At 38.8% G+C, this 26674-nt stretch overlaps 1 long non-coding RNA gene across 6 annotated transcripts; it reads left to right on the top strand.

Moving 5' to 3' along the window:
- The first annotated feature begins 4341 nt into the window (after positions 1 to 4341).
- LOC140603886 (uncharacterized) lies at positions 4342 to 22512 on the top strand. Of its 6 annotated transcripts, XR_012006875.1 has the most exons (7): positions 4342 to 4980; positions 11298 to 11543; positions 13029 to 13169; positions 14460 to 14662; positions 16020 to 16183; positions 21586 to 21751; positions 22194 to 22512. It is a non-coding gene; the product is annotated as an uncharacterized lncRNA (long non-coding RNA). The 6 variants fall into 6 exon arrangements; XR_012006879.1 differs by lacking the exon at positions 16020 to 16183 and having other exon boundaries at positions 4351 to 4980; positions 21589 to 21751; XR_012006877.1 differs by lacking the exon at positions 16020 to 16183 and having other exon boundaries at positions 4352 to 4980; positions 21586 to 21736.
- Positions 22513 to 26674: the final 4162 nt, after the last annotated feature.

The raw sequence follows: 26674 nt of genomic DNA, 5'->3' as shown, positions 1-26674 counted from the left end.
TGACTGCCTATACTGGTTTAATTTCTCAAATAAAATTCATTTTTTAGGGCAGTTTACAGAAAATTATAAAGATGATACAGAGACTCCTCATTTACATCATACCCAGCTGTCCCAGATTTATAGCACATTTAGTACAATTACTGATATCGTCACGTTTACCAATATTGATACATTATTATTATGTAATGTGTATATTTTATTCAGATTTCCTCAGTTTCTATCTAATGTTCTTTATCTGTTTCAGGATCTTATCTAAGATGCCACATCACATTTAGCCGTCATATCTCCTTAAGGTCCTCTGAACTATGACCACTTCTCGGGTTTTCCTTGCTTTAGATAACCTTGGCAGTTTTAAGGAATACTGATGGCATTTTGTAGAATACTCTTCTACTGGACATGTCTGATGCTTTCCTCATGATTAAACTGGAGTTGAGAGTTTGGGGAAGGAAGAGTACAGAGGCAAAGTGCCATTCCCATTGAATCACGTCAAGAGCGGATACTGCCTGTGGGGCTTATCACTGCTGATGTGAGCTTGAGCCCCAGCTGATGGGTATTTTATAGGCTTCTCTGCTTCAAAGTTGCTCTTCATGTGCAGCACACACGTAGGGCAAGGACGGTGGGAGGTGGTTATGCTCCACTTCCTTGAGAGGGTAGTGTCTACATAAATTATTTGGAATTTTGCATGTAAAGTTTAGATTGATTGATTGATTTAGTCATATGTTTATACCCATGTGGCCTCATGGATATTTACTTTATTCTTTGGTTTATAATATGAAGCCACTTCATTTATTTTGCTCCCCTATTTCCAGATTTGACCATTGGAAGCTCTTTTTCAGTTCCCAATGGCCCCTTGACAAACGACCTTATTGAGGTTTTCTTTCTTTTTTTAAAATATTTTATTTATTTATTTGACAAAGAGAGAGAGAAAGAGAGCATGAGTAAGGGGAGCAGCAGAGGGAGAGGGAGAAGCAGGCTTCTTGCTGGGCAGGGAGCCCGATGAGGAGCTCGATCCCAGGACCCCGGGATCATGACCTGAGCCAAAGGCAGACGTTACTACTACTACTGAGCTACTCAGGCGACTTGTTGAGATTTTCTTTGAGTTTGTTTTTGTTTTGTGCATTTTGTTTTAGCATTTCTTACTCTCTGGTCCTAGGAGATGCTTCAGATTCATCTTGTGTGCTTATTGTCACAGTCCTAGAATTGGACATTTCTCTAAGGAACCCTTGTTCCTTTTCTGAGAGAATAGTTTTAGAAGCCAAGCTCTGGGAGCCTGATGTGCTTCCTAGTTCAATTTTATTTTGTTTTCATCTTTTTTTTTCTCTTTGTTTTTGTATCTTGCCCTTAATTTTAATTTTTAGAAATTAAATTAGTATTTTAAATTTAAATTACTTTGCTATTTTTCTCCTCTATACTCTTTCTCATTTACAGTTTGAGTTGTGAAGATTTAGCAAACAAAAACAGTCTGCCTAGCTAAATTTTAATCTCAACTAGGCAAATTTTAGAATAAGTATGTCCCTTTTAATTTTTGGATCATACTTATACTAAATTAATTGTTTATCTAAAATTCGAATTTGGATGTGTTTCTTATATTTTATTTGGCAACACTGCAGATTCTCCTATAAAAGGGGGAAAAAGTGGTAGGTTTTATTTAGTACTGTAACCAAAACAGTGAAGTTTACCAAGTCCCAAAGACTTAAGTTTTGAGTCAGAGGGAGAAGCCTGTGATGTGAATCCTTTTGCCAATAGGCAGTGCAGGTCAGTGGTTAGGGTTGCAAGCTCTGCATCTAGACCCCACATCATTTTAATTGGACTCTGATTTCACAAACTTAGGAGGCTCAACAGCAATAGTTAAAGTCTAAGAATGCCTTCTTTCCCTGCAAACATTCAGGGTAGTACCATGACACTCCCGATGGGAAGACCCTGCACCCCATTAAATCCAGAGACGTGGGTTGGGGGCCAATTAGGATCTAGAAAAAGCTGAATGCAAGGAAAGTTTCCCTTTTTACTTCTTCTCTTTATTGTATCATCCCTTGCTGAGATAACATTGCTGTCTTCCCTTTGGCCTTTGTCTGATAAGGGTAATTTTTTTCAGATCGTGTTTTTTTCTTTGAAAATGCTTTTGCCCCAGGTCACATTTGGTTGAAAACAATGAGTGATGGTGGTGGCATTGGTGGTTTGATGGATTTATGGATGTGCGCATGTGTCAGTGTTTATTTGAGGGTTCTGGGCCCAGCTGCGACAAGGGGAGTTCCCCCGTGGAGGCCGAGAAAATTAAGGCCATTCCACCTTAAGCTCAGCGTTAGCACAAGTACAGCCATCCCAGGCCCCTGTGAATAAGAGCTGAACTTTATTTGGGGACCCTACTCTTCCGCCATCATGCACTGCTGGGGATTTACCCCAAAGATACAGATGCAATGAAACGCCAGGACACCTGCACCCCAATGTTTCTAGCAGCGATGTCCACAATAGCCAAACTGTGGAAGGAGCCTCGGTGTCCATCGAAAGATGAATGGATAGAGAAGATGTGGTCTATGTATACAACGGAATATTCCTCAGCCATTAGAAACGACAAATACCCACCATTTGCTTCAATGTGGATGGAACTGGAGGGTATTATGCTGAGTGAAATGAGTCAATCGGAGAAGGACAAACATTCCCCTCATTCATTAGGGGAATATAAATAATAGTGAAAGGGAATAGAAGGGAAGGGAGAAGAAATGGGTAGGAAATATCAGAAAGGGAGACAGAACATGAAGACTCCTAACTCTGGGAAACGAACTAGGGGTGGTGGAAGGGGAGGAGGGCGGGGGTGAATGGGTGACGGGCACTGAGGGGGACACTTGATGGGATGAGCACTGGGTGTTATTCTGTATCTTGGCAAATTGAACACCAATAAAAAATAACTTTATTATTAAAAAAAAAAAAAGAACTGAACTTTATCTTGCTTCAGTTACAGGAAAAAACAGCTTACAGCTTAATGCCCTAGAAAGTCCCATATCAGAATGAGAACAGAGCTTAATGCCCTTGAAAGCCCCATATCAGAATGTATACAGAACTTGAGAAACTCCCCCCCCCTCCCTTCTGGAGGTCCCCTAGACCAGCCCATAAAACTAAGCTGGAACCCACTTCGGGGTCCAAGTCCCTGCTCCGCTGTGTCGGGTATACTTGGACCCAAGCTCGAGCTTGTAAATAAACCCTCGTGTTTGCATCCTTGGTTGTTTCTCGGATACGTAAACTTGGGCACAACACCCCCACCAACAAAGAATAACTCTCTGCTACATGAGCTGGGTGTCCTACAATTCAACTCCATTCCAACACTGTCTGCCTGGCCAGCATCAGACCCCACCAGTTAAGGGCTCTGTCCTACAAGACTTCACATGCCAGTTGCAAGTCCAGGTTGTCATCTATACTTCTGACTGGTTGGCTAGGTTCTCATGACCTCTAAAACCTCCACTCTCCCTGCCCCCATCCCACTTAGGTTCATTTAATTTGCTAGAGTGGTCAATGAATTCAAGAGAAATATTTTACTTACTAGATTATAAAAGGATAGTTATAACTTGTGAACAGCCAGAGAGAAGAGGTGCATAGGACCAGGCATGAGGCAAAAGCACAGACTCCAGGCACGCCAATCTCTCCACATCTCCATGGGTTCAGCAACCTGGAAGCTTTCCAGACTTTATCCTTTTGGGTTTCTATAGAGGCTTCATTACACAGGCATGATGGAAGCAATCATTGACCTTAGACACCTGGTTCAACCTCCAGCTCCTCTCTTGTTCCCAGAAGTCAGGGGGTGGGCCTGAAAGTTCCAACACTTTAACCACAAGATTGGTTGCCTTGACAACCAGCTCCCACTCAAGGGGGTGGTCCAAATATCACCTTATTAACATAATAAAAGACACCTTTTTGCCCTTATCATTTAAAAATTCCCAAGAATTTTAGGAGCTATGTGCCAGAAATGGGGCTAAAGAGCAAATATATATATTTCTATTATAAATCACAATATCACGGTGATGGATAAGGGAGGATGTGTGTCTGTGGGTAGGAGAATTTGTGGCATTTAAACGTGTGTGTGTCAATGGGGGCTGGTGTCTGTGTATGGGTGTGTGACTATATAATGCTGAGTGGTGACGTAAGGGTATGTTTGAAGGTGCAGATGGCTGTGTAGCAAGCAAGGTGGTAATATTATATATTTGATCTTTTGAAATTATTAAAAAGTTGGCTAATAAGTCACAAATGATTTTCTTTGGATTCTGACTAGCTAGAATTTTGTTGCAAAAATATTATGCATGTACCCTCTCTCCTGCCAGAGAGGGACTTCAGTCCCTTTCTTCTTTTGTCACCCTGTCCTATAAGCCAAACATTAAATGTATACAACCAAGCAAAACGAGGCACTATTGACAGATTGCATACTTGATCTGCGAGAAAAGAAGTGGTTCAACCAAAATCCTCATCTAGAAAATATTGTTCATTCTTTCTAAAGTTCTGTGACCGAAGCAAGAGGATCCAGAAAGAAAACTTGATATTAAGCTGTGGAACGATTCAGACAAGGCTCACAATGTGCTGAGAAGTTGCAAGCCACCCATAGCAGCCAGCTCCTCACACACCGGAACCGAGAGCTGATCCTCTTGTAAACACGCCCCTTTACCATGCTTTCTCTCCTGCTTTCCTCTCCATTGAAACCTTCCCAAATTCAAGGAGGAGAAAAGACATGGCTTGATCTGAAGATCAGCCATAAATTGAAGTTTTATATCACTTAGAGCGCATGAGACAACAACATCAATTATTTACAGTAGAAACTATAAAGCATTAATATTTTATTTCATGTCAAGAACCACATGCTATGTAAAAAGCAGGTGTCACAATGAGTTTCAGAGGAATTTAAAGACAATAAGTGAGATACTCAACATAAATATGCATTTCCTATTTCCCTTTAAGCATAAAATGTACATAACCCACAAAAGTTGGCATCAAATTTACAAGGTAAGTATAAAAGGCAATATAAAGCTTTCTTAATAGCTGCTTAATTCATGAGTCTTCTTAGCTCTGGATGGGACAGTGCAGTGTGCAAAGCAAAACCCTGGTGGGGTAGAGGTACCATGGGCAGGATATTGGTGAGGAGGAGAGATGGGCCCCTGTCTCTCCATTCCAGACAGAAATACCAAGTGAGAGGCAATTTGTCTGCACCCTGCCTAGTGGAGGCTAGAGAGAGCATAAGTGAAGAATTCAGCTGGATTAAAATATAAGTCACTGAAGGAGTCTGGGTGGCCCAGTTGGTTAAGTGTCTGCTTTTTGCTCAGGTCATTATCCCAGTGTCCTGGGATCCGGTCCCGGGGCAGGTTCCTTGCTCTGCCAAGAGTCTGCTTCTCCTTCTCCTTCTGCCCTTCCCCCCTGCCCCCACTCGTGCTCTCTTTTGCATGCTCTCTGTCTCAAATAAATAAATAAAATCTTAAATACATATATATTATATCATATATATATACATATGTATATCACTAAAGAAAGAAAAATATCAGACTTGGAAGTTAGAAAGTAAATTAAAAGGTATTTCACACAGTAATCACATAATTTAATCTGTATCATTTTAGAATTTTATGTATTTTAAATTGAGGTGGTTTTTTAGGAAATAATTTAGATATAATGACTGTTCCTCTGCTCTTGTATGTTTTCACCTACTAAAGGAAGGGTGGAGATTATATGTCTGTGTGTCTGTGTATGTGATATTGGATATCATACATATAAGAGTGTGTAAAATATATACATGTTTCATGAATTTATGTTTCATTTTAATTGTATAATATAATGTGACTTTCTGAATTTTGCTTTCAAGTACATTAAGATTTGAAATCCTTTGTGGTTAATGCACAGAATTATAATTCACTTTCTACAATTTTTTTGTGACATGGGTTGATAGTTAATTCGAACCTTCTACTTTTAATGGAAATATAAAATTAAACTTTATTAAATTACAATTTCAGTAGCATTTTATGAGAGTATACCAATTCCATCAATTTGCTTACTGATATGATTCAATATTTTAAAAACTGCCATTCCATTTTGGAAGAAAAGTACTGCAGAGTTTTAATTTTCTGTGTATGTAATTACGTTACCTTTTTAAATTTTATTTATGACTTATATTTACTCTTCTCTGGAAGAACGTTTAAGTTGTGGAATTTTTAAAAGTTATATGGCTTTCAAATTTATTTGGAGATGTCCTATACATATTCTGGACATCACAATATATCCCAACATATGTTTTTCCTCAGTATTTTGTCTTTTAATATGTGTTTACAAGGTCATTCATCTTATGAGTTAAGGTTGATTCAGTTGACTTTTTCGATCTTTTCCTGCATTGATTTTATTTTTTGTGTCTTTTTAAAGAGAGCTCCTTATAATCATGTTCTCATGTAATTTCTTACAATATTTTTTGAATTTCTTTTTAAAGATGGTATCCTTTCATCGTGTATTTATTAGTATAAATGTATGAAGTTTTGATCAACTTCATTTGTTCTCCAAGTCCATGACTAAGTGATCCCAAAGAACACATTAATTTACTCCTTTCTTAAGAATCTGAACCACAAAACGTGCTTGTATGACCTGCATGTAATGCACGGTCCACCTCGCTAGGGGGCACCATCCACAAGACATCAACAGAGACCCCCCCAACCCCCACCCCCACCCCCTGCCAGGATTGTAGAACAGTTGTTTCCCTCTTAAATGCCAGCTCTTAACTGAATTTCCAAATGCATAAGTATTTATTTATGGACTCCCTTTTCTGTTCTAATGTCCAGTCTGTATGCAGTTTGCATTAATAGCTTTTTCCTTTGGTTACTTAAACTTTAAAATATTTTGTTTTAAATTTCTGATCAAACTAATCTCATTTTTTAAATGAAATATTAGCCAACCTCTTGGATTCTTATACATTTTTCTCTTCCGTATCAATCTTAGAAACACTTTGTCAAAGTCCATGAAAAATCCTATTGGGATTTGATTAGGATTGCTTTAGATGTATAGATCAATTTGGGGAGGAAGATGGTCTTTACAATATTGATTCTTGTCATCCTTGGGCTAAGTAGATTTCTTCATTTACTCAGGTATTTATTTTTTAACTATCTATATAGGTAAACCTACTTTGTTTTTCTCCCATAATGTTTTAAGGAGATGAAACACATCCATGTATTTTTCTATTATTGGAGCTTCCTTGCATTTTTAGAATTAAAATCTTTAAGTTTGATCTTGTTTGATCTTCTTTTTTTTTGACATATTGCTGAATTGTATTATCAAAGCAAGGATGCTCATTATCTAAATATTCCTAAGGTGAGTCAGCATTTGAGACTGCCTCTAAAGAACCAAAAGGAAAATAAAATATTTTAGTGATCTGATGAATTATATTAATTCCCTCTCAAACATTTCTGTCTGCTTAGCATGGACTGTTAGTCATCGCCCATGTAGTTAACCTTGGTCTATCTGTAGCTGATTGTCAGAGGTTCTAGTCATATGATAAATACAATATAAACAGATTGCAAAATAAAATGACAGCTGTTGCATAAGATGTAGAAATTTAGGAGTAAATAAAGCATTAGCAAAAAACCTTCAAATCATTAATCCATTCAATAAATACTAATAAATCAACTAGTAAATCAACTATTACATGTCAGAAATTATTTTGTCTGTTGGGATATAATAATGAAGCCATATGAGAAAATCCTGGCACCACATACAGATTATATTGTATTGAGAGACAAAATAATGACCAAATAATAGAATTAAAATAGAAAAAAGTGCCAGTTAGTGATGAATGTTATAAAGATCTGAAAGAGCAAATAAGAAGCAGAGAGAAGGCGCCGAGTTTGAAAGTGGAAGAGTGATTATTTTAGGAACACTAGTCAGGGGTATCACACAAAAACAGCCAAAAGAAATGTCATCATTTTATTAAGATAAAAAAAAAAAAAATTAGGGACTCCCGGTGCCTCAGTGGTTGAGTGTCTGCCTTTGGGTCAGGGCATGATCCTGGGGTCCTGGAATCAAATCCTGCATCAGGCTCCCTGCTCAGAGGGGAGTCTATTTCTCCCTCTCCCTGTCCTACTCCTGCTGCTTGTGCTCGCTCTCAAATAAATAAATAAATAAATAAATAAATTTTTAAAAAGATGTGGTTGGAGAAAATGTTGAAGCTTTCAAAAGTATTTTTGCAAAAATATCCTTCCTTCAGTGATAATATGCAGTAAGCAAATACAGAGTGAATGGAAAACAGGGATTTCAGGCATGTCATGACTTTAGGAAAATGACAATAAAAGAGCAATAACTAATACATTTGACTTCTAATATTTAATATTTCTAACAAGTGCATCACAACAGTAACACAAATTTTATTAAATGTGATAACTTTATACCGCACTGTATCTTTAAATTTAATTGCACTTTGTCAAAGTATAACTTCAGTAATCTAAACCTTTCTTTATGCTTTTCTTTGAAATGCTGATCCTTGTTTTAAGTTTTTGCAGCTTAGTAGCATTTCTGAGTTCCCATAGACTCAGATCATAAAGGAGTCTTTTTTTTTTTTTTTTGGCACAAACAAGCTGTTGGGAGGGGCAGAGGGAGATGGAGAGAGAGAAGCTTAAGCAGGCTGCATCCCCAGTTTGGAGCCCATTGCAGGGCTCAATCCCACAACCCCAAGATCATGACCTGTGCTGAAGGCAGATGTTTAACCAACTGAGCCACCCAGGCACCCCAAGGCCTCTGATTTTTAATTGGAATTTATGAGTTTGAATTTGTAAATTACTTTGGCTTATATTTCTCTCTCCTTCTTTCATTTTGTTCCAGTGTGGGCACTGAAATTTTCCTGGCCTTGAAAAACATGTACTAGAACTTTTCATCTATTTCTCTGTGCTGGAAAAATTCATGTAACAAATTTACATGAGAAACAAGTGTTTTTGACACTTGATCCTGTAAACCTTCTTGGCCTGTGCACTTTTAGGGATTAAGAATTAACTCACATTTTCAAAGTCTTCTTTTTTTCTCTTATATTCAAGTGTTCTAATTCAAACTGGGTAATTTTGATAATATTTTCTTAGCATGGTATTGAAATATAGTTACTATATTACCGGGCATGTTATTATCCTATGCAATTTTTGAAGTAAACTTTTGTACAATGAAAAGCACAGATTTGGGACGCCTGGGTAGGTCAGTGGTTGAGGCTCTGCCTTCAGCTCAGGGCGTGATCCTGGGATCCGGGACCGAGTCCCGAATCCCGCGTCAGGCTCCCTGCATGGAGCCTGCTTCTCCCTCTGCCTATGTCTCTGCCTCTCTCTGTGTCTCTCATGAGTAAATAAATAAAATCTTTAAAAAAGCACAGATTTTAGGCATATAATCTTAACAAGTGCATACAGTTATATAACCTATCTCTGTCTCAAGATATAAACCATTTCCATGATGTGTCTTCCCAGACAATTTCTACTCCTGCAGACAGCCAACCATCTTTCCCATGTTTGTTCACCATAAATTAGTTTTGCCTGTTCTGGAATGTCCTGTTAATGGAACCATGAAGAATGTGCTCATTTGTGCATTTTGTTTTAGGCTTCTTTCTGTGAAATTCCTGTAAATTTCATCTGCTCTGTTGTCAGCTCACTACTGTTTGTCTCTGAACTGAAAGCTTTTCCGAGTTCTTACAGATTCCAGCTTTTGCTTCTTCACTCAGTCTCTTGATGTCTCTCCAAGTCTCTGATGCATAGTTTGAAGCCAGAGTTTTTGTTAGGGTTTCTCATGTTCATTCCCTTCCTATAGCTCTTTTCCCTTACCTCCTCTCATCTATCCTTCCTGCTTCTAACTCTTTATTTTGAGATGGCAAAGATTGTGACTTTCTACCACTCAAACAGTCTGGGGAGATTGAAGAATAACCTCAAAAAGAAAGAAAAGAAAAAAGAAAGAAAGAAAAGAAGAAAAGAAAAGAAAAGAAAAGAAAGAAAAGAAAAAGAAAAGAAAAGAAAAGAAAAGAAAGAAAAGAAAAGAAAAGAAAAGAAAAGAAAAGAAAAGAAAGAACCCACACTAATTTCAAATCTCTCTCAAAAAAAAATTCAAATCTCTCAAGGGACAGTTGATATTAACATTTCATTTCCCCCCTTGGGAGACTTTCAAAAAAAAGTTTGCTATTAGGGCACCTGGGTGGCTCAGTCGGTTAAGTAGCTGCAGAAGGCTCAGGTCATGATCCCAGGTCCTGGGATGGAGCCCCACATCTGGCTCCCTGCTCAGTGGGGAGCCTGCTTCTCCCTCTCCCTTTGCCCCTCCCCCCCCAACTTGTGCGCTATCTCTCTCTCTCTCTCAAATAAACAAGTGATTAATCTTATTTGTTTTGATTTTTAATTTATCTATTCATGAGAGACACACAGAGAGAGAGAAAGACAGAGGGAGAAGCAGGCTCCCTGCAGGGATCCCGATGTGGAACTTGATACCAGGACCCTGGGATCATGACCTGAGCCAAAGGCAGACACTTAACCAATTGAGCCACCCAGGTGCCCCAGTTTTAATCTTTTGTGCAGCTTTTATAAATATTTGTGAACAAGGTAGTTCTATCAAACCACTTCCTCATTAATAGAACTGTACATATATTACATGATTTTAAAAAATCCTTCCAGATAATCTGTAAATGTTTCCTCTCCAAATATCCATCTCTTTTGACTGTTTTATTTCCTGGGGGCTTTCTTTGAATTTGTCTCTAAACTGATGAATCAAGTTGATATTTATTTTTATTTCAATGCTATTGTTCTCATTTTATAGAGGCATTGTGTGCTCAAATCTTTCTGAGGACATCAATTATTTTTTAGTAGTTTTATTCCACATTATACATAAATATTTCACATGAGAGGTAACATAGAATGCGAGGCTTGGGAATTCAATCTGGGCCTATATTTTATCTTTATCTCTAAAAATCTATGGAAATTTGAGAAAGCTGCTGTATGAATCAGAGTCCAACCAAAGAAAATAAAATATTAGCCATAAATAATGTAGATGGGTTTCGTACGGGGAATTGGACTCACAGGTGATGAAAGAGTCAGAGAGGCCATGCAGTAGAGAGGAAGGCAACTGAGATATTAACAGGGAGGGGGCTTCTATTATCTCTTGGTGGCACAGAGGAAGGAGGTATTGTTAGCAGATTCTCCACAATAAAAAAGCAAGGTGGACCAGTCTGCTGAGAGATGATGCTTCACATCAGACACAGAGGCTGTGAGACACACAGCCTGAAGCAGAAAGAGAAAGAGAGAAATGACCTTGCTTTTCTTTTCTCTTGCCTTTTGTTATATTTCTAGTGCTTTTGCTCGCCAAACCTGGAAGATGGCTGGCACAGATGCTCAGGACATGTAACCTAAACCGGGGGATCAGAACCAGGAAATTCCAGGAGCAAGCAATGCTAGCAACAGCACATCCATTGAAACCTTGACTTATTTGGCTTTGAAGCAACAATCGTAATGCCCAACACTAGGTGTTTGAGGGAAGATTATGTAAAATAATATGTGCCACTTCCCAGCTCATACCTAAGAAATAATAAATGTCGGGTAAATTTTCTGTATATAAACTGCATATAGATGTTTTACTATAAGAAGAGATACACAACTGTTGAAAACATGTATCCTACATGAGGCTACAGATCCCTCCCATTTCTTTATGTTAAGATGCAGTTTCTATCCAGCTTGATCTATACACTGATACTGGTCTAATAGACATATGAAAAGATGCTGATCATCCTATGCTATTAGGGAATTACAAGTTAAAATAACAGTGAAATACCACTACACACTCAGAAAAGTGGCTGAAATCTAAAATGCAGACAACACCAAAGGCTGATGAAAATTTGGAGCAACAGGAACTCCCACTGGTTAGTTAGCTGGAGGGCAAATGACACTCTGGAAGACAGTTTGCAATTTCTAACAAAGGAAACATATTGTTACTATACAATCCAGCAGTCATGCTCCCAGGTATTTACCCAAATGAGCTGGAAAGATATGTCCACATAAAAATCTGTACATGAATGTTTTCAGCAGCATTATTCATAATTGTCATAAGCTGGATACAATCAAGATGTACTTCAGTCAGTGAATGGGTAAATAAGTGGCACTAAAATGGACTATTATTCAGCAATAAAAAGAAATGAACTATTCACTCATGGAAAGTCAAGAAGGAACCTTAAAACCTTTTTGTTAAATGAAGGAAGCTAGTCCGAAAATATTATACATGGTGAAACTCTCCAACTATGGGACTCGTGGGAAAAGGCAAATTAATCAGAAGGTCCGTGGTTGCTGGGGCTGGGAGGGAGGGTCTGAGGAGGGAGTAACAGGTGCACACGGGATTTGGAGGGCAGTGACACTATTAGGTATGATAGTTCAGTGGTAGGTACATAACATCCCACAGTTAGCAGAACCTAAAACTGCAACACAAAGAGTGAGCCCTGATGGAAACTATGGACTTTATTCATAACAATGTATCAATATTGGTACATTAATTTTTTTTAAATATACTATTTATTTATTCATGAGAGAAACAGAGAGAGAGGCAGAGATACAGGCAGAGGAAGAAATAGGCTCCATGCAGGGAGCCTGTTGTGGGACTCGATCCCAGGACTCCAGGATCACGCCCTGGGCCGAAGGCAAGCGCTAAACCACTGAGTCACCCAGATGTCCCCAATTTTGGTACATTAACTATAATGAATCCACCACACATAAACACAATAATAGGAGAAACTGTGGGCAGAGGGTGAGGACAGTGAGTCTGTGAGAAATTTCTATACTTTCTGTTTAATTTTTCTATAAACCTAAAATTGCTTTCAATAATAAGATCAATTAATTAAAACAATAAAGATGCATTGTGAAAAAAAAAACAATTGGCATTTTACTGTTTCTCTCATCACCAAAGTCCATCCCTCCATTCATTAAATCTGTCCTTGACCATGTGATGTGATTTGGCCAATAGTACACCTAACAAATGTGAAGCAGCAGAGATTTGAAGCGTGCTTGCAGACCAGAGATTATCTTCTCTACCGCCAGAATCTCTTTTGCCACCAAGAGAAGCCCAGACGAGGCTAACAAAGGACCAGACCACAAAGAACAGAGGGCAGCCATCCAGCTTACTACCACTGGACCAACCCACTGAGATCACAAAAGTACTTCAAGTGAGTCCCATCCAAGGTGAGAAACCCCATGCTGAGCCTAGCCTACACTGAAAATTTATAGAATTACGAGTAAATAAGATCAGTGTTTAAACGATGAGTAAATAAATAAGGTTCAAAGTCACTGGAGTTTGGAGTGGATTGTCACAGAGCATTCGATAACTGAACTCTACCCATCCTGAGTTCTGGTCGCCGCTCTTCCATCAGGATATTGGAACCTTGAGGAAGTCACTTTGCAATACAATTCCCACCTTTCTTGACAATAAGGTAAAGTAGCAGAGCAGAGATTTGGAAGAGCCTACACACATTTCCAGTTTTCTTCCAACTCTGAAATTATATGATTATGCAAAATAAAGTTGGACTTTCTTCTCATTTTTTCCCCTGTAAAGTTATTCAAAGATCTTTTTTTTTCTCCTTATCCAAAGAATCTAGCTTGGAGGACTGTTTATAAATATCTCATTATGAGAGCACAGACCTGCTGTCCGTGAAATGAGCAAGAAGTTCAAAGAACTCTCAGAGCTGATGGCCACATCAATACTACAGGGCTCTGCTTCGGTGCTGCCATGATTGCGGCACGCTGCAAGGAAGGGCTAGGTTTTAAAACCTGGAGGATTGTGCCCTGAGTACTAGCCCTGTGGCTCTGTGATTCTGAGAAACTTACTCAATGTATGGTTATTGGCCAGAAGATACACATAAACCTAAGAGGATATCTTCCTCTGAACTGACATTCAGGGGAAGAAGAACAAAGCCCACAAGACATCATTCCTTGGTCATTCAAATAGTAAAAGTTGAGAAGTTAAAAATCCACTGGTTAGGAGGTTGTGTGTCCATAGAATGTCTAAAAAATATAAAAAGCCTAGAAATACCTCAAATTTTCATTGATGCCAGAATAGATATATGATTTGATGCATATTCAATATTGTGTTAAAACTTGAAACAGATTGCAGCTCCATCAATAATGTGAACAAAACCTAGATGCATAGTTTTCAATAAAAAGGTAGGTCCCAAATGTACTGCTTAAGATCTTTTCAAAATAATGTCAGAAAAACAACCAAATACCAAAATGTACTTTTTTTGGAATACACATGGATGGGGAAAAAAAGAAATTTAAAATGGGAATACATACAGATGCAAAAAAATATATATTTAAAATGCAAAGCAAGGGTATGAACAAGTAATTTAGAATAGTGGTTACACTGGATGGGGGGCAGGGGGTATAGAGGACAGAGGAAGGATCACAGAGGGATCAACATTTTTATGTTGGTATTAATTTGGGTATAAAACTTTTAATAGCGTTTATCATTCACAGAGAATGAAGAAAAGAAGTCTTGAACAGACCAATAAGGAGACTCTCATGTATCAAGGATTATAACTAATTCATTTGTGTGCAGTTGACCTTGAGCCCACGAGGAAAAAAAGAAGTGAATGACATGATATATGTAGTCTCCTAATGTCAAGTGGAAAAAAATGCATCAAACTGTATATTTAGCAGGACTCCAAAGCCCTATAATGGTAAACAATGGTGGGACACGGGGAGGAAATGTGAGGCTCTGGATCATTTCTCCATTTGCCTCCAGACACTATCTGCAATCTTGTGATATATGGAATGGCTTTTGGATGAATGAGGACGTTGCCTTCTGCTGTCTTGCATTTTACCTCTAATCTTTATATACCTAATTCTTTTTTTTTTCCCTCCACCCCTCAGTGACTGGCTCCATGGTTAGTAAATGGTAACAGCTAACCTTTATGGAAGTCTTATAAGCGCTTACTATACATTAATGCATTGCATTACAATATTCTCACACATACTCTTTTTTAAAAAAAATCTTTACAGAGGAAGAAAATAAGGCTCAGTGAGGCTAAGGAAATTGCCCAAGTATTTATTGCTAAGCAGTGACAGAGAAGGGATGTTAGTCCAGGCAGCATGCTCCAGAGACTACATTTTTCTACTGGGACCATAGGTGCTTAATCAATATTGAAAGGATGGATAAAGGGATTCGGAGTTCATCATGCTCTGATAAACGTGGAGGATTGCACCTGCAGAAAAGTTGTATTAGCAGTCCTCTAAATTCTCCAAATAAAATCCATCTCCTCTCCTTGGTCTTCATTACTGAGGTCCCAACATGCTTTCTGCCCGTGGTTACGTGCCGTATTATTCTTGACACACACAAAATGTAATAATGCCTCTGGACACTTTTCGAGTGAGTGAATAGCTCTATGAATATCTGTTCCCTGGGGCCAGTATCTGGGGTTGCTGTGGTCTTAGCAAGAAGGAGACATTCACCAGATGTGTTGTGTAAATGAGCTATTCCCTCAAGGGTGTCAATAGACACTGCCCTTGGGGCTCAGATGACCTGAAGCCATTAGCACTCAATATTTATGCCAGAATCTTTCCATCAATAGAAACATCTCCAACAATCCATGTTCTCACCTGAAAGAAATACATCCAAGAGGAAATGACCCATAGTATCTAGCAGTAGATAGAATTTAAGCACATATGGTACCATTACAGACCCCAGGAAAGGCACTTCTCTCTCCTCAACTTCACCTGCTCAAGTAGTGGGTATTAGGGTGCTGGTGCTCTTCTTAGGGGCAGCAACAAGAAGGTGTAGTGGTTGAGCTCTGAGTGGCAAAAAGCCAGGGCCCATTAGGGGAGGCAGAAGGGCTGAAAGCAGCACCTCTACGCACAGACAGCGTAGACTCAGACAAGTTACTGAGCCTCTTGCAGCCTCCACTGCCTTATTTTTAAAATGAGAATCTACCAAATCCAAGGTTTTGTGAAAAACACATAAGTAAAATAGATGGTTAATTCCTACCCTTTTCCAAGTAGTTCCGATGCAGTGATCAGTTTATTTATTCCTATGCCTAGCAAATGTGTGCGGCGGTGATGGGGCGGGGGGGACCCGCTTCCCGATGCCAGGGATGCAGCAGAGAGGAAAAGGACATCTCTGTGGAACTCACATCCTATATGGGAGACTGGGAACCAGAGAACTGGGTGCTTAAAAGAACAGAAAATGTAAAGGCCAGCATGATGTACGTAGTACTTTCTAGAGTATAGTACCTATATTTCTATACCTATATATCTATATTTTTGCTAGATGCACAAAGATGACTGGATCTTTAAATATTATCTGAATTTACTGCTTCTGATGCTTGATTCTGCTCAAAGCACCTCAGACAAGAAGACATTCTCTGTCTGCTCAAAATCTCCCGTAATGTGGTCATTTCCTTAGATGACGTTTAACGTTTTTTTTGAAATGTGTTCTACAAGAAAGTTCTTCCTATGTCAGCATGGATTTAGGTCGCCCAGAACCTCTTGCCTTGACCCCACCTCTACTTCTATGTAGGAGATCTAACTAATCTGGCACATGACTGCCCTCAGGCCTTTGGAGGGAGTCTTCACAATTAAATTGAGGCAAATCACCAACCACTCTGGATTAGGAATGTTCTTTTTCCACGTGTTTTTTTTTTTTTTAAGATTTTATTTATTTATTCATGAAAGACACAGAGGCAGAAACACAGGCAAAGGGAGAAGCGGGCTCTCCACGGGGACCCCGATACAAGACTCGATCCCAGAACCCCAGGATCATGACCTGAGGACCTGAGCCAACGGCAGATGCTCAACCACTGAAGCCACCCAGATGCCCTATTTTTCCACAGGTTTTAAGTGTGACTGAAGTGCCAGACACTATAATGTGGAATAGGAACATGGGTGACAATTGAAAAATATCACACTTGGGAGAGGTTCACACTGGATGAGAAGCGAGACACAAACAGGTGAATTATATAATACTACAGTTTGTGCTACTGAAGAGGTAAATGTGATGTCCCATCAGTAAGAATAGAAGTGAATATCTCATTCCCAGGCTTAGGATTCTTTTTTTTTTTTTTAAGATTTTATTTATTTATTCATGAGAGACACAGAGAGAGGCAGAGACACAGGCAGAGGGAGAAACAGGCTCCATGCAGGAAGCCTGATGTGGGACTCGATCCCTGAATTTGGATCATACCCTGAGCCGAAGGCAGACGCTCAACTGCTGAGCCACCCAGGGGTCCTGGCATTTGAATCTTTATGAAAAGTCCACATGGAAATGCACCAGAGGGAGGCCTACCTTGAAGACTGAACCTTTAGATTCAGGTTCAGTGGAAAAGAATAGAAACAAGAACCAAGTGAGAGTCACATTAGCTGCAGAAAGTGCACTTGTGCCTGAACTATAGAAATGCTGCCCTATGTATCCTTCTTTTGTGGACAAACCAACTTACCCATGGGGTGTGTATGTGTGTGTGTGTGTGTGTGTGTGTGTATGACATAGATTAAGAGGAAGGGACAGAGTGTGTTTTAGGGCACAGAGGTTGTAAAAGGGAAAATGGGAAAGATATATAAGCTGTACTTTTCAACACTTGAGTTTTCTCCACAATTGGTCAAAGAGCTATATTTGTGAGTGACAAAGGTGCCCACTCCCATCTGTTAGCTCAAATATGTATTCACCAATACACATTCTTGTGGCTGGTTTAAAATAAGCTCAGGCTGCAAAGACATATTGTGCATAAGAAATATGTTAGTTGCTTATATAACATCTCTTTCCAAAAGTGCCCCCATGCATTGCCAGTTCAGAGGCAAGCACACAGGAAGCAGGTCCCGCCCCTCACAGTGCAGTAGAAAGGGGCAGCAGTGTGGGTCAGCCCTCTACATTCAGGCAGATCTGGGTTCAAACACTCTCTCTGCCATTTATTAGCCCTCTGACCTCGGTCAAATCACTTTGCTTCTCTGAGCTCTACACTTACAAAAAGCCTTGGATGTGCCGTGAAACTCTCTGGGAGTTGTTTTCACAAACAATATTGAGATGATACGTATGGAAATGCAGTACGATGGAGGATGTGTTTTAGAAAGGTCATTCTGGCAGTAGTCTGTCTTGGGGCTGGGGCAGACGCTGGTGATTGAGAGAGATTACAGGCAAGTTTAAAAGTCTGTTCTAGTTTCCTAGCTGAGAACCTGAACAGAAAGTTTGGGTTTTCGGAAACTACTATGCCAGGCTACATGGCTTGTAGCAGGAACACAGAAACAACTGGAACCAGCTTTGCCTGGAAAAGGCATGGATGGCTTCACAGTAGCGGTTGCATTTAGACAACACTTAGATCATAAATAGGAGTTTTACAAGCAATAAAGAGAAGATGAAGTATCTCGTGAAGAAGGGAGAGAGACTACAAAGGAGCAAAGGCCCAGGAGCGCATATGCCTTACAAGGTGCAATGATCTGTGAGGTGGGGTTGCAGTGCGTGGGGGTTGAGCAGGATGATGCACACAGTGATAAGAGCTAGAGATGAGTAAGATTAGGGACAGATGATAAAGGTTCTGGCTTGGCTTCCATATTTATCTATCTTTTTTTTTTTTAAAGTAGGCCGATTCACTCGTGGATACCTATGCTGCTGACTTATAAAAACAATTCCAACTTGCATACTCAACACTTGGTCACCACACCACCCTCACCACCCACCACCAGGATTACATTGTGCTTCTCTTTTTATATCTTTCTCAGCTTGCAAACACTGTGCCTCTTGCCTGTCAGAACCTCTTCTCTCCATGTCTCCTACATTTTGATTTCTGACCTCTAAGGCTGCCTTCCTGGCCTCTTTCTGCTCAGGATGTTTCAATGCTGTAAGATTCTGCAATTCTACGTGTCTCAGATAAGTGTGCACCACGACAGGCACCAGGGCTATGGAATCCAACCTCTTAGTTCCACCAAAGAAGAGTCCTATCCTACCTCAGGCACCCCACTGGGTAAGGAGCTGCAGTATCGAACCTTCCCTGTCCTTCTGCTCTGACCATCAGTCGAGAGGGGAGGTGGCATGCTAGTAGAGCTCAGGAGGAGGGGTGAATGAGGAGGAATGACACTGGCCCCATCCTACCCACAATCATCACTCTTGAGTTTCAGTTTCAAAAATTCTATTCATTTTTTATTTTTTATTTTTATTTATTTATTTTAAATATTTTATTTATTCATTCATGAGAGACAGAGAGACAGAGAGAGAGAGGCAGAGACGCAGGCAGAGGGAGAAGCAGGCTTCATGCAGGGAGCCTGACGTGGGACTCGATCCCGGGTCTCCAGGATCATGCCCTGGGCCTAAGGCTGCGCTAAACCACTGAGCTACCAGGGCTGCCCTCTATTCATTTTTTAGATGGAGCTAGAGAGTATTTTTTAAAGTTTTTATTTAAATTAAAGTTAGTTAACATACGGTGCAATATTAGTGTCAGGTACACAATCCAGTGATTCAACACCTCCATACAACACCCGGTGCTCATCAGATCTGTTCATTTTTAATGTTGAGCACTGTTCTCAACACCTCAGATGGCATATGCATGACTGACTAGAAGAGTCTCATTAGGTGATCAGTTGACTCACATTTCTTTCACACTGCTAGATGATGAGAAGACAAATGTGATCTGATTCCTCATTCCCTTCAGGTGTCTTAAGCTTTTCTTGGATCAAGTCGGCCTTTATCTATAATTGTCTGAGTGAGGCCAATATTAGTAAAAATGATGGTTCATAGTATTAAATCCAGCACCAACTCACTTCTTTTGGAGATGACTAAGGACCAATTTATCCTGCTTTGGTGAAAATAATTAACCTTGATGGTTTTCATGCTGTGTGTGTATGTGAAGGGATGTACCTTTCAGAAACATTCTCTGCACATGCACTTACTTAGATGCTCACAACCTGTTCAGAGCAGTTTTCATTCTTCCAGTAAAGAAATAAGGTTAGGAAGTTTATGTTTTCTCAATGCTACTGCATTAATTAGTGCACAGAGTATATCTGGGGTGAAGGGAGTGTGGGTTCAATTTTTCCCAGAAGTTACTCAAGTGCTCGCTCCATCAGACCATACTCTTCCATCGTGTTTATGTCTCTTACACTCAACATAATTCATCATAGATCCCGGAACCCAGGATGTCATTAATTTCTGTACCCCTTATGTTAAAGATAAGGAATCAGCTCACTTTCTTAGAGCCTGGTGTTTTGCATTTCCCATGTGAGAGAGATGAATGAGATTATCATGCTCTAGACTTTCAGAATTAGGGGTGATGAGGTTTTTGTATTGAGTGAGGAGGTACTCATTTGAGACAGTAATTATTGGAGAAACATAACAATTGTACCAACCATTCTGGTTATGAAAGAAATAGGGGTTGAAGTCAGGGCATTGATCCAGGGAGATAATATCAAAAAAGGTGTTTTGACACAAGGCAAGACTATTTATAGTACACCCTGGGAGCGCAGCAGAAGAACAGTAGGAATAGTGGGGCCAAGGGTGCAAGGGATTCTCGGAAGCACTAAATGTATATCATGGCACCATGTTAATTTGGTTTGTGGAGAACGAAGGTCCAATGTTTAAGGAAAATTAATTTCACATCGTTGACTGAGAAACTCAAGTTTTTCATTCATTTGGGAGAAAGAAAATATGAACTGTTTGGTAAGGGCCAATGAGGGTAGGTATGCGTTCACTGCTGGAGGAAATGTCGATTTATAGGCCACATTGGAAGTAATTTTGAAAATTATATTTACAATATGAAGTTCACAGTCTACATGACCTAAAATATTAATTTCTGCTGGCTACCCTAGGGAAAAACAAGGAGGCATGCACAACGGTGCCCATTAAAGCATGTTTACAGGTGCCTGGTTGGCTCAGTTGGTGAAGCATCTGCCTGCAGCTCGGATCATGATCTCAGGGGTCCTGGGATCGAGCCCCGTGTCTGGCTCCCTGCTCAGTAGGGGAATCGGCTTCTCCTTCTCCCTCTGCCTCTCTTCCCCACCCCTGGTAGTGTTCTCTTTCTCTATCTCTTTCTCATATAAATAAATAAAATATTTTTTAAAAATAAAGCATGTTTATAATACTGAGCATTACAAATTCATCTTAACGTCTAACAATAGGGGAATAGCTAAGTAAATAAGTGTATTCATTTCTTATAATACCATGAAACAGTTAGAAGTAATGATTTATGAGTTTATGTGCTGATTGATATAGGAAGTCATCCAAGATACACTGTTGAGTGATGACTATAAGGCAAGTAATATATACAATGTGAAATACATACATACATACATATGTATACCTATACAATAAATACTGCATTTTTAAAAATAAAACATATATAATTACAGGTCTGTAAGGTTATGCACCAAATCCAGAATGCAAGGGAGTCTTCACAGGGGATTATTACCTGTGATAGATTGCACCATCAGCCCTAGTTCTTTTCTCTTCCCTGTACCCGTGCCCTGAGCATGAGATGTTTAAGTTGCTCTCATTAATGGACATAATAACTGTATCGGTGATTTCACTGTGGTTTTAGCTATGCTTGCTTTGCCTTATATGATAAAGTAGAGATAACAGCACTTGGTCTATTAAGAAATCTGACATATCTCTGCTTCTCTCTCTTTCCCTAAGAAGAGCATTCCTAGGATAGCCCACTATTCAGAGAAGAAGGATGAGAGTTATGTGGATCAGAGCTGCCCCAGGCAACCTCCAGACCTGCAGTGAGAAGCAGAGCTGCGTAGCTCGGAACAGGCCAGCTCTACCCACCAGTACACACATGCAGGTGAAAATAGAACAGGTGATTTAAGCCACCGAGCTTTGGGCTGGGTTTGTTATGCAGCATTATTGTGGTCATAGTTGACTAGTGCATTATCTTATTTCCATTATGTAATTTTTCTACATAAACAAGGAGAATGAAAAAATAAATAAAAAAAAAAACAAGGAGAATGAAATAAGGGACACAAATGCATTATTACAAAAATATCTAAAAGGAAGTTCAGCTAATGTTTGTCTATGTACTTTTTAGGAGATTTTTGTTTTATTGAGAATGGGATTGGAAGGTTGCGTTTTAAAAGCTGAGAGTGGAGAGGATACATTGTAGAATAAAATGTGTATGTACTGCCATTTGTATGTGTAGGTGTGCATGTCTGTATCTTTACCTATGACTAGAAGTGAACTGTTTGACCATGGACAAATCATTTTCCACTTCTGGAGTCTTTGTTTTAAAACATTTTTTGCAGGCAAAATGGAGGCCATGGATTAAGCCTACTGATCTAAAGTCTCTTAGATGGTGTACATTCTAAGATACTGCATCCTGCTCCCATGCTTCACTGTACCACATACAATTGCTTCAATATCTGATGCTTGGCTGTTTGGCCTCTGTATTCTGCACTCAGGGAGAGTGATGGAGACAATTCATTCTGACATATTTTTCTCAGAATCTCATGATTTCCTACTTTTCACCCCTCAGAATGTCAATCTGTTATTAAATCAAAAAAACCTTGCAATATAATTTCCTTGTTGTTTTACCTTCCCGCAGAGACATTGTCATATCATTTTTTTTTCATGGGAAAGAATGAAAAACACACATTGGGTCTTCTTGACAGTATTAGAAAGAGATACTGAGACATTTATGTTTATTGAATTCAAGGTATTTACCAGAGTATGTACAGGAACATGTTCTTATTCTCTATACAAGAATATTGTACAGAGATTAGAAGCAGTGTGACATAGTTATAAAAAAAAACAACTTTGGGGGTCTAAAGGATCTCAGTTTGAAACTAAATGGTGCCTCTAACCAATTATGAAGCTTTGAAAAGGGATTCAACTTCTCTGAGGCCATGTGGCTAACTGGTAAAAAGAATCTAGTAGTAACATACACTTCCATGAATATGTAAGAGCATTAAAGGAAATAAATGCAAGTGAGGAATTTAGAAGAAGCCTAGAGTGTAATAGAGAATCAGTAGCTCTACTGTCCACACTCCTTATGACATGCCCAGGAGGTGAATGGTTTCAAAAACATTGTGTGGATAAAAATTCTAAAACTTAAAAAAATGCCAAATAAAGAACATGAAAATAAATGCAAATATGAAGATTAATGAATAGACAATAAAAAAAAAACAAACACCAATAAAAAATAAATCTATAAGAAAAAAAGAAAGAAAGAAAACCAAAATATGGCTCTTCCAAAAGATCAATCAATGGATCAAGAATCTGGTTAGACTTATAAAACAAAAATAGCGGTCAAACATTACCAACGTCAGGAATTAAAGAGCATTTATATCTATAGCAGCATCTACAGAAAGAAAACAAGAAGGAAATTAATGAAATAGTACAACTTGTAATGAGAAAGATAGGAAGTCAAATTTTTTTCAAGAATATAGATATAGTAATGATGCCCCTTGTCATCAAAAAGAGTTGGTTTAGAGGAGGCAAAATGTTAGAACATATATGGAGATAACAAAAATCTATCCATCTTTACATTCAACTATCCACCCATCCAACCATCCAACCATCCATCCATCCATCCATCCATCCATCCATCCATCCACCCATCCAACCATTCATTCATTTTATTCAACTCTTAACATGTGAGACATTTGCTAGAAAGAGGGTAGAGACTTAATGACAAGAAAGGCTTCCTACCTTCTTCTTGAAGCTCCCATTATAGAAAGGAAGGTCAGGGTGTGAGCATATCACAGTGAAGTCACAATAAAGTAGTAACTGCAGTAAGGTCAGTGATAAAAATAGGTATCACGTGCCTACATAAAAACATGGACTACAAGAGCTCTACCCATGCTAGGAGAGGAGAGGGGGAGCTGAGGCAGGGACATTTTTCCACGAGTTTTGAATTCTTTACTTGGCTTATATGCAAAGATAGAGAAACCAAAATAATAATAATGCTGATAAAGAAAATGAAACTAAGTATTTGTGTCAGATTCCAGGTTGCTGTGCAATGTCTTCCCAGTCACCTCATTCTTTCATTGGTGTTATTTGCTGGGATGAGATTGGATATCTTCCAGCAGCAGTGAAATGGAACAGCATGAGATTCATATTTTGGAAGGAAAAGCTACTGCAGAGCCTACAGAGACAGGGGCCTTTCCACCTGAGCCATCTGGATGATAAAATTCCAGATAATGTGCTGTTACTTCATTTGAAGTTTCTTGTTATACATATACACACATATTTTGCTCAGGAGAATCTCATTAAAAGTGAACAAGTTCCAACAAGTCCTCAGTCTAATGGTTTGTAGTAACCCTAATCATCGCAGAGCACCATCACAAACATGCAAAAGGCACTGGAACAATCATGCTCATTTGAGCTGTGCTACGTAGTTCCTTTAAAATTGGTTGGTAAGAATGGTGAGAAAGAAGGTGGAGGGGGAAAGTGACAGTCATGTGTCAGAACACAGAGATATCAGTCAAGGGTCTCATAATACTCTCACGTCTGAGTCACAGAAATGCAGAATATTTAACTCTTGGCTAATTTAACCAAAGTGTTCAAATAAATCTAGTGCCATTTCATTTTTTCATTTTAAGATAAATATTGAAAACATGATTCATTAATCTGTCATTTCACTATTGCCACCTTTAATCATGGCACGGTAGATAGTTTCATTTCCTTTAGTCACAGAAATAAGAGAGAGAAAACCCATTTGTTACAATTCTTAGGTCCTCAGCTCTAGCAGAGTATGATTATTTATCGCTGACTTTATTTGTAATTGTCGTAAGTAACAACTCTATGCTTTTACTGTTGCCTGCCAGACGTTCAAGTGAGGTAGCACAACCTTGATGGATCTAGTTTGGAGATTCTTAGAGGAGTAAGTGGCTATCATAATGTATATATATATTTCTGGAAAAGATAATGGCCATCTTAGGCCTAGTTCTGAGATTCCTGTTTCATAAAGACTTAAGAAGATAAGAACTGCATGCTTCAGAGTATTTCACAATTTAATGCATGCTTTCCCATTCTCTCCCACCTCTAAACACCACGAAAGTGATGTAAAGGTGGGGAAGGAAGACACATTTAAATAAATATAGCTCTCTAGATCTACCTTCATACCCAATTCCATCTTAGAAAACTACCTTCGCCTTCTTCTCTTTCTCCTTACTGCTTCCACCATAAGGTATATAGGACTCTTCAATGAATATGAATATGTTCCAGATAAATCTTATTTTTGCTTGATGTGTTTGACACTGAGAATATTTGGGTTTGTTCAGAATCCCAGATTTAATAGCTGAATAAAACATTTAATTTAGATGTATCCTACATTTAAGCAAAAGAAAGGTGAAGACAACATACAATTAAATAAAGATAACACTAATTATTATGTGGCCTTAATAAATACAAAAAGGGAATGAGCAAATTAAGAAATACCGATTTTCATCACAGTGCACAATAGGGGAAAGAAGAATGAATATTAGGTTTGGATCCCAAACGAAGCCCTCTTTATCAATCAAGCCTATTAAAAACTAACCCTTGATTTTATATTCATTTACTAATTAAAATGTGTTAATAAATGTGTTTAAATAAACTCTAATGTAGATGCATATATATGTTTTTAACCAACCACAAAGGATGAAGCATACATACAATATAACATTTTACTCTTAAACTATTAAATATCTTCCCACCTTTTTTTCCCCATGACTTTGACGTGTGTGTGTGTGTGTGTGTGTGTTTCTTTGGACTTTGATATTTTTTAAGCACCCAAGGAGTTGCCCTGTGGACTGTCCTACCCTCCAGATTTATCAAATTGTTTGCCTATGACATCATTTAGGTAGCTAGTCTGTTCTCTACGTTTTCCAAAAGCTAGAGTTTAAGATTCACATCTGCTTAGATATAGAATAAAATTTTGGGAAGGAGGAGAAAACTCCTTCAGGTGATACTATCTATTTCATATCACATCTCCCCAGGGGGATCATAATATCAGGTGGTCCCAGGGACAACAATGATGTTTGATGCCTTTGCTAAGTGATGATGACCAAGGAGATCCCTTATGAAGATACATTTTTCATTTTAGGACTAGTAAGTAATCCTCAGAGTGATCTCATGTTGAGTGAATATCCTTTTCCAAAACTGTCTTGTGCCTAATGGTTTTATGCATCTACAAATGATCCTTCCCTAAACTATTTCATTGGAGGCTGTACAAGTGTCATTTTGTAATCATGTCCTTCTCTCTGTAGTTATTGGTTGTCATTCTTCTGTGGAGAAGACCCTTCTTTCCCTCATGATCTGGATATTCCTTCTAAAAAAGGCAGAATATATGTCACTTCTTTCCCTTTAATTAATTTTTTTTCAGACTGAGGAAAGCTGGATTTGCCACCTTTGAGAGTAGCAATTGGTGTTTTTCTTTTTTATTGTAATCATGGATTATTTTCTTAAAAAATAATTTGGTATATCACCATCTGTTATGGATTAAAAGAGAACAGAGAGACATTAAAACCAAATGCAGTATGTGAATGGTGTGAGATTCTTGAGCTGAAAATAAAAAATGTTTTGGGAAAACTGGGATATTTTGAATATATTTTGACATTAAGTGATGGTATTTGGAAGCACCTGGGTGGCTTAGTGGTTGAGCATCTGCCTTTGGCTCAGGTCATGATCCCGGGGTCCTGGGATCGAGTTCCGCATCTGGTTCCCCTGCAGGGAGCCTGCTTCTCCCTCTGCCCGTGTCTCTCATGAATAAATAAATAAAAAATGTTAAAAAATAAGTGATGGT

Source organism: Canis lupus, chromosome 14, assembly GCF_048164855.1.
Source record: "Canis lupus baileyi chromosome 14, mCanLup2.hap1, whole genome shotgun sequence".
In the NCBI taxonomy this organism is placed as follows: Eukaryota; Metazoa; Chordata; class Mammalia; order Carnivora; family Canidae; genus Canis; species Canis lupus.
This window is presented reverse-complemented; position numbering and strand designations above follow the sequence as displayed.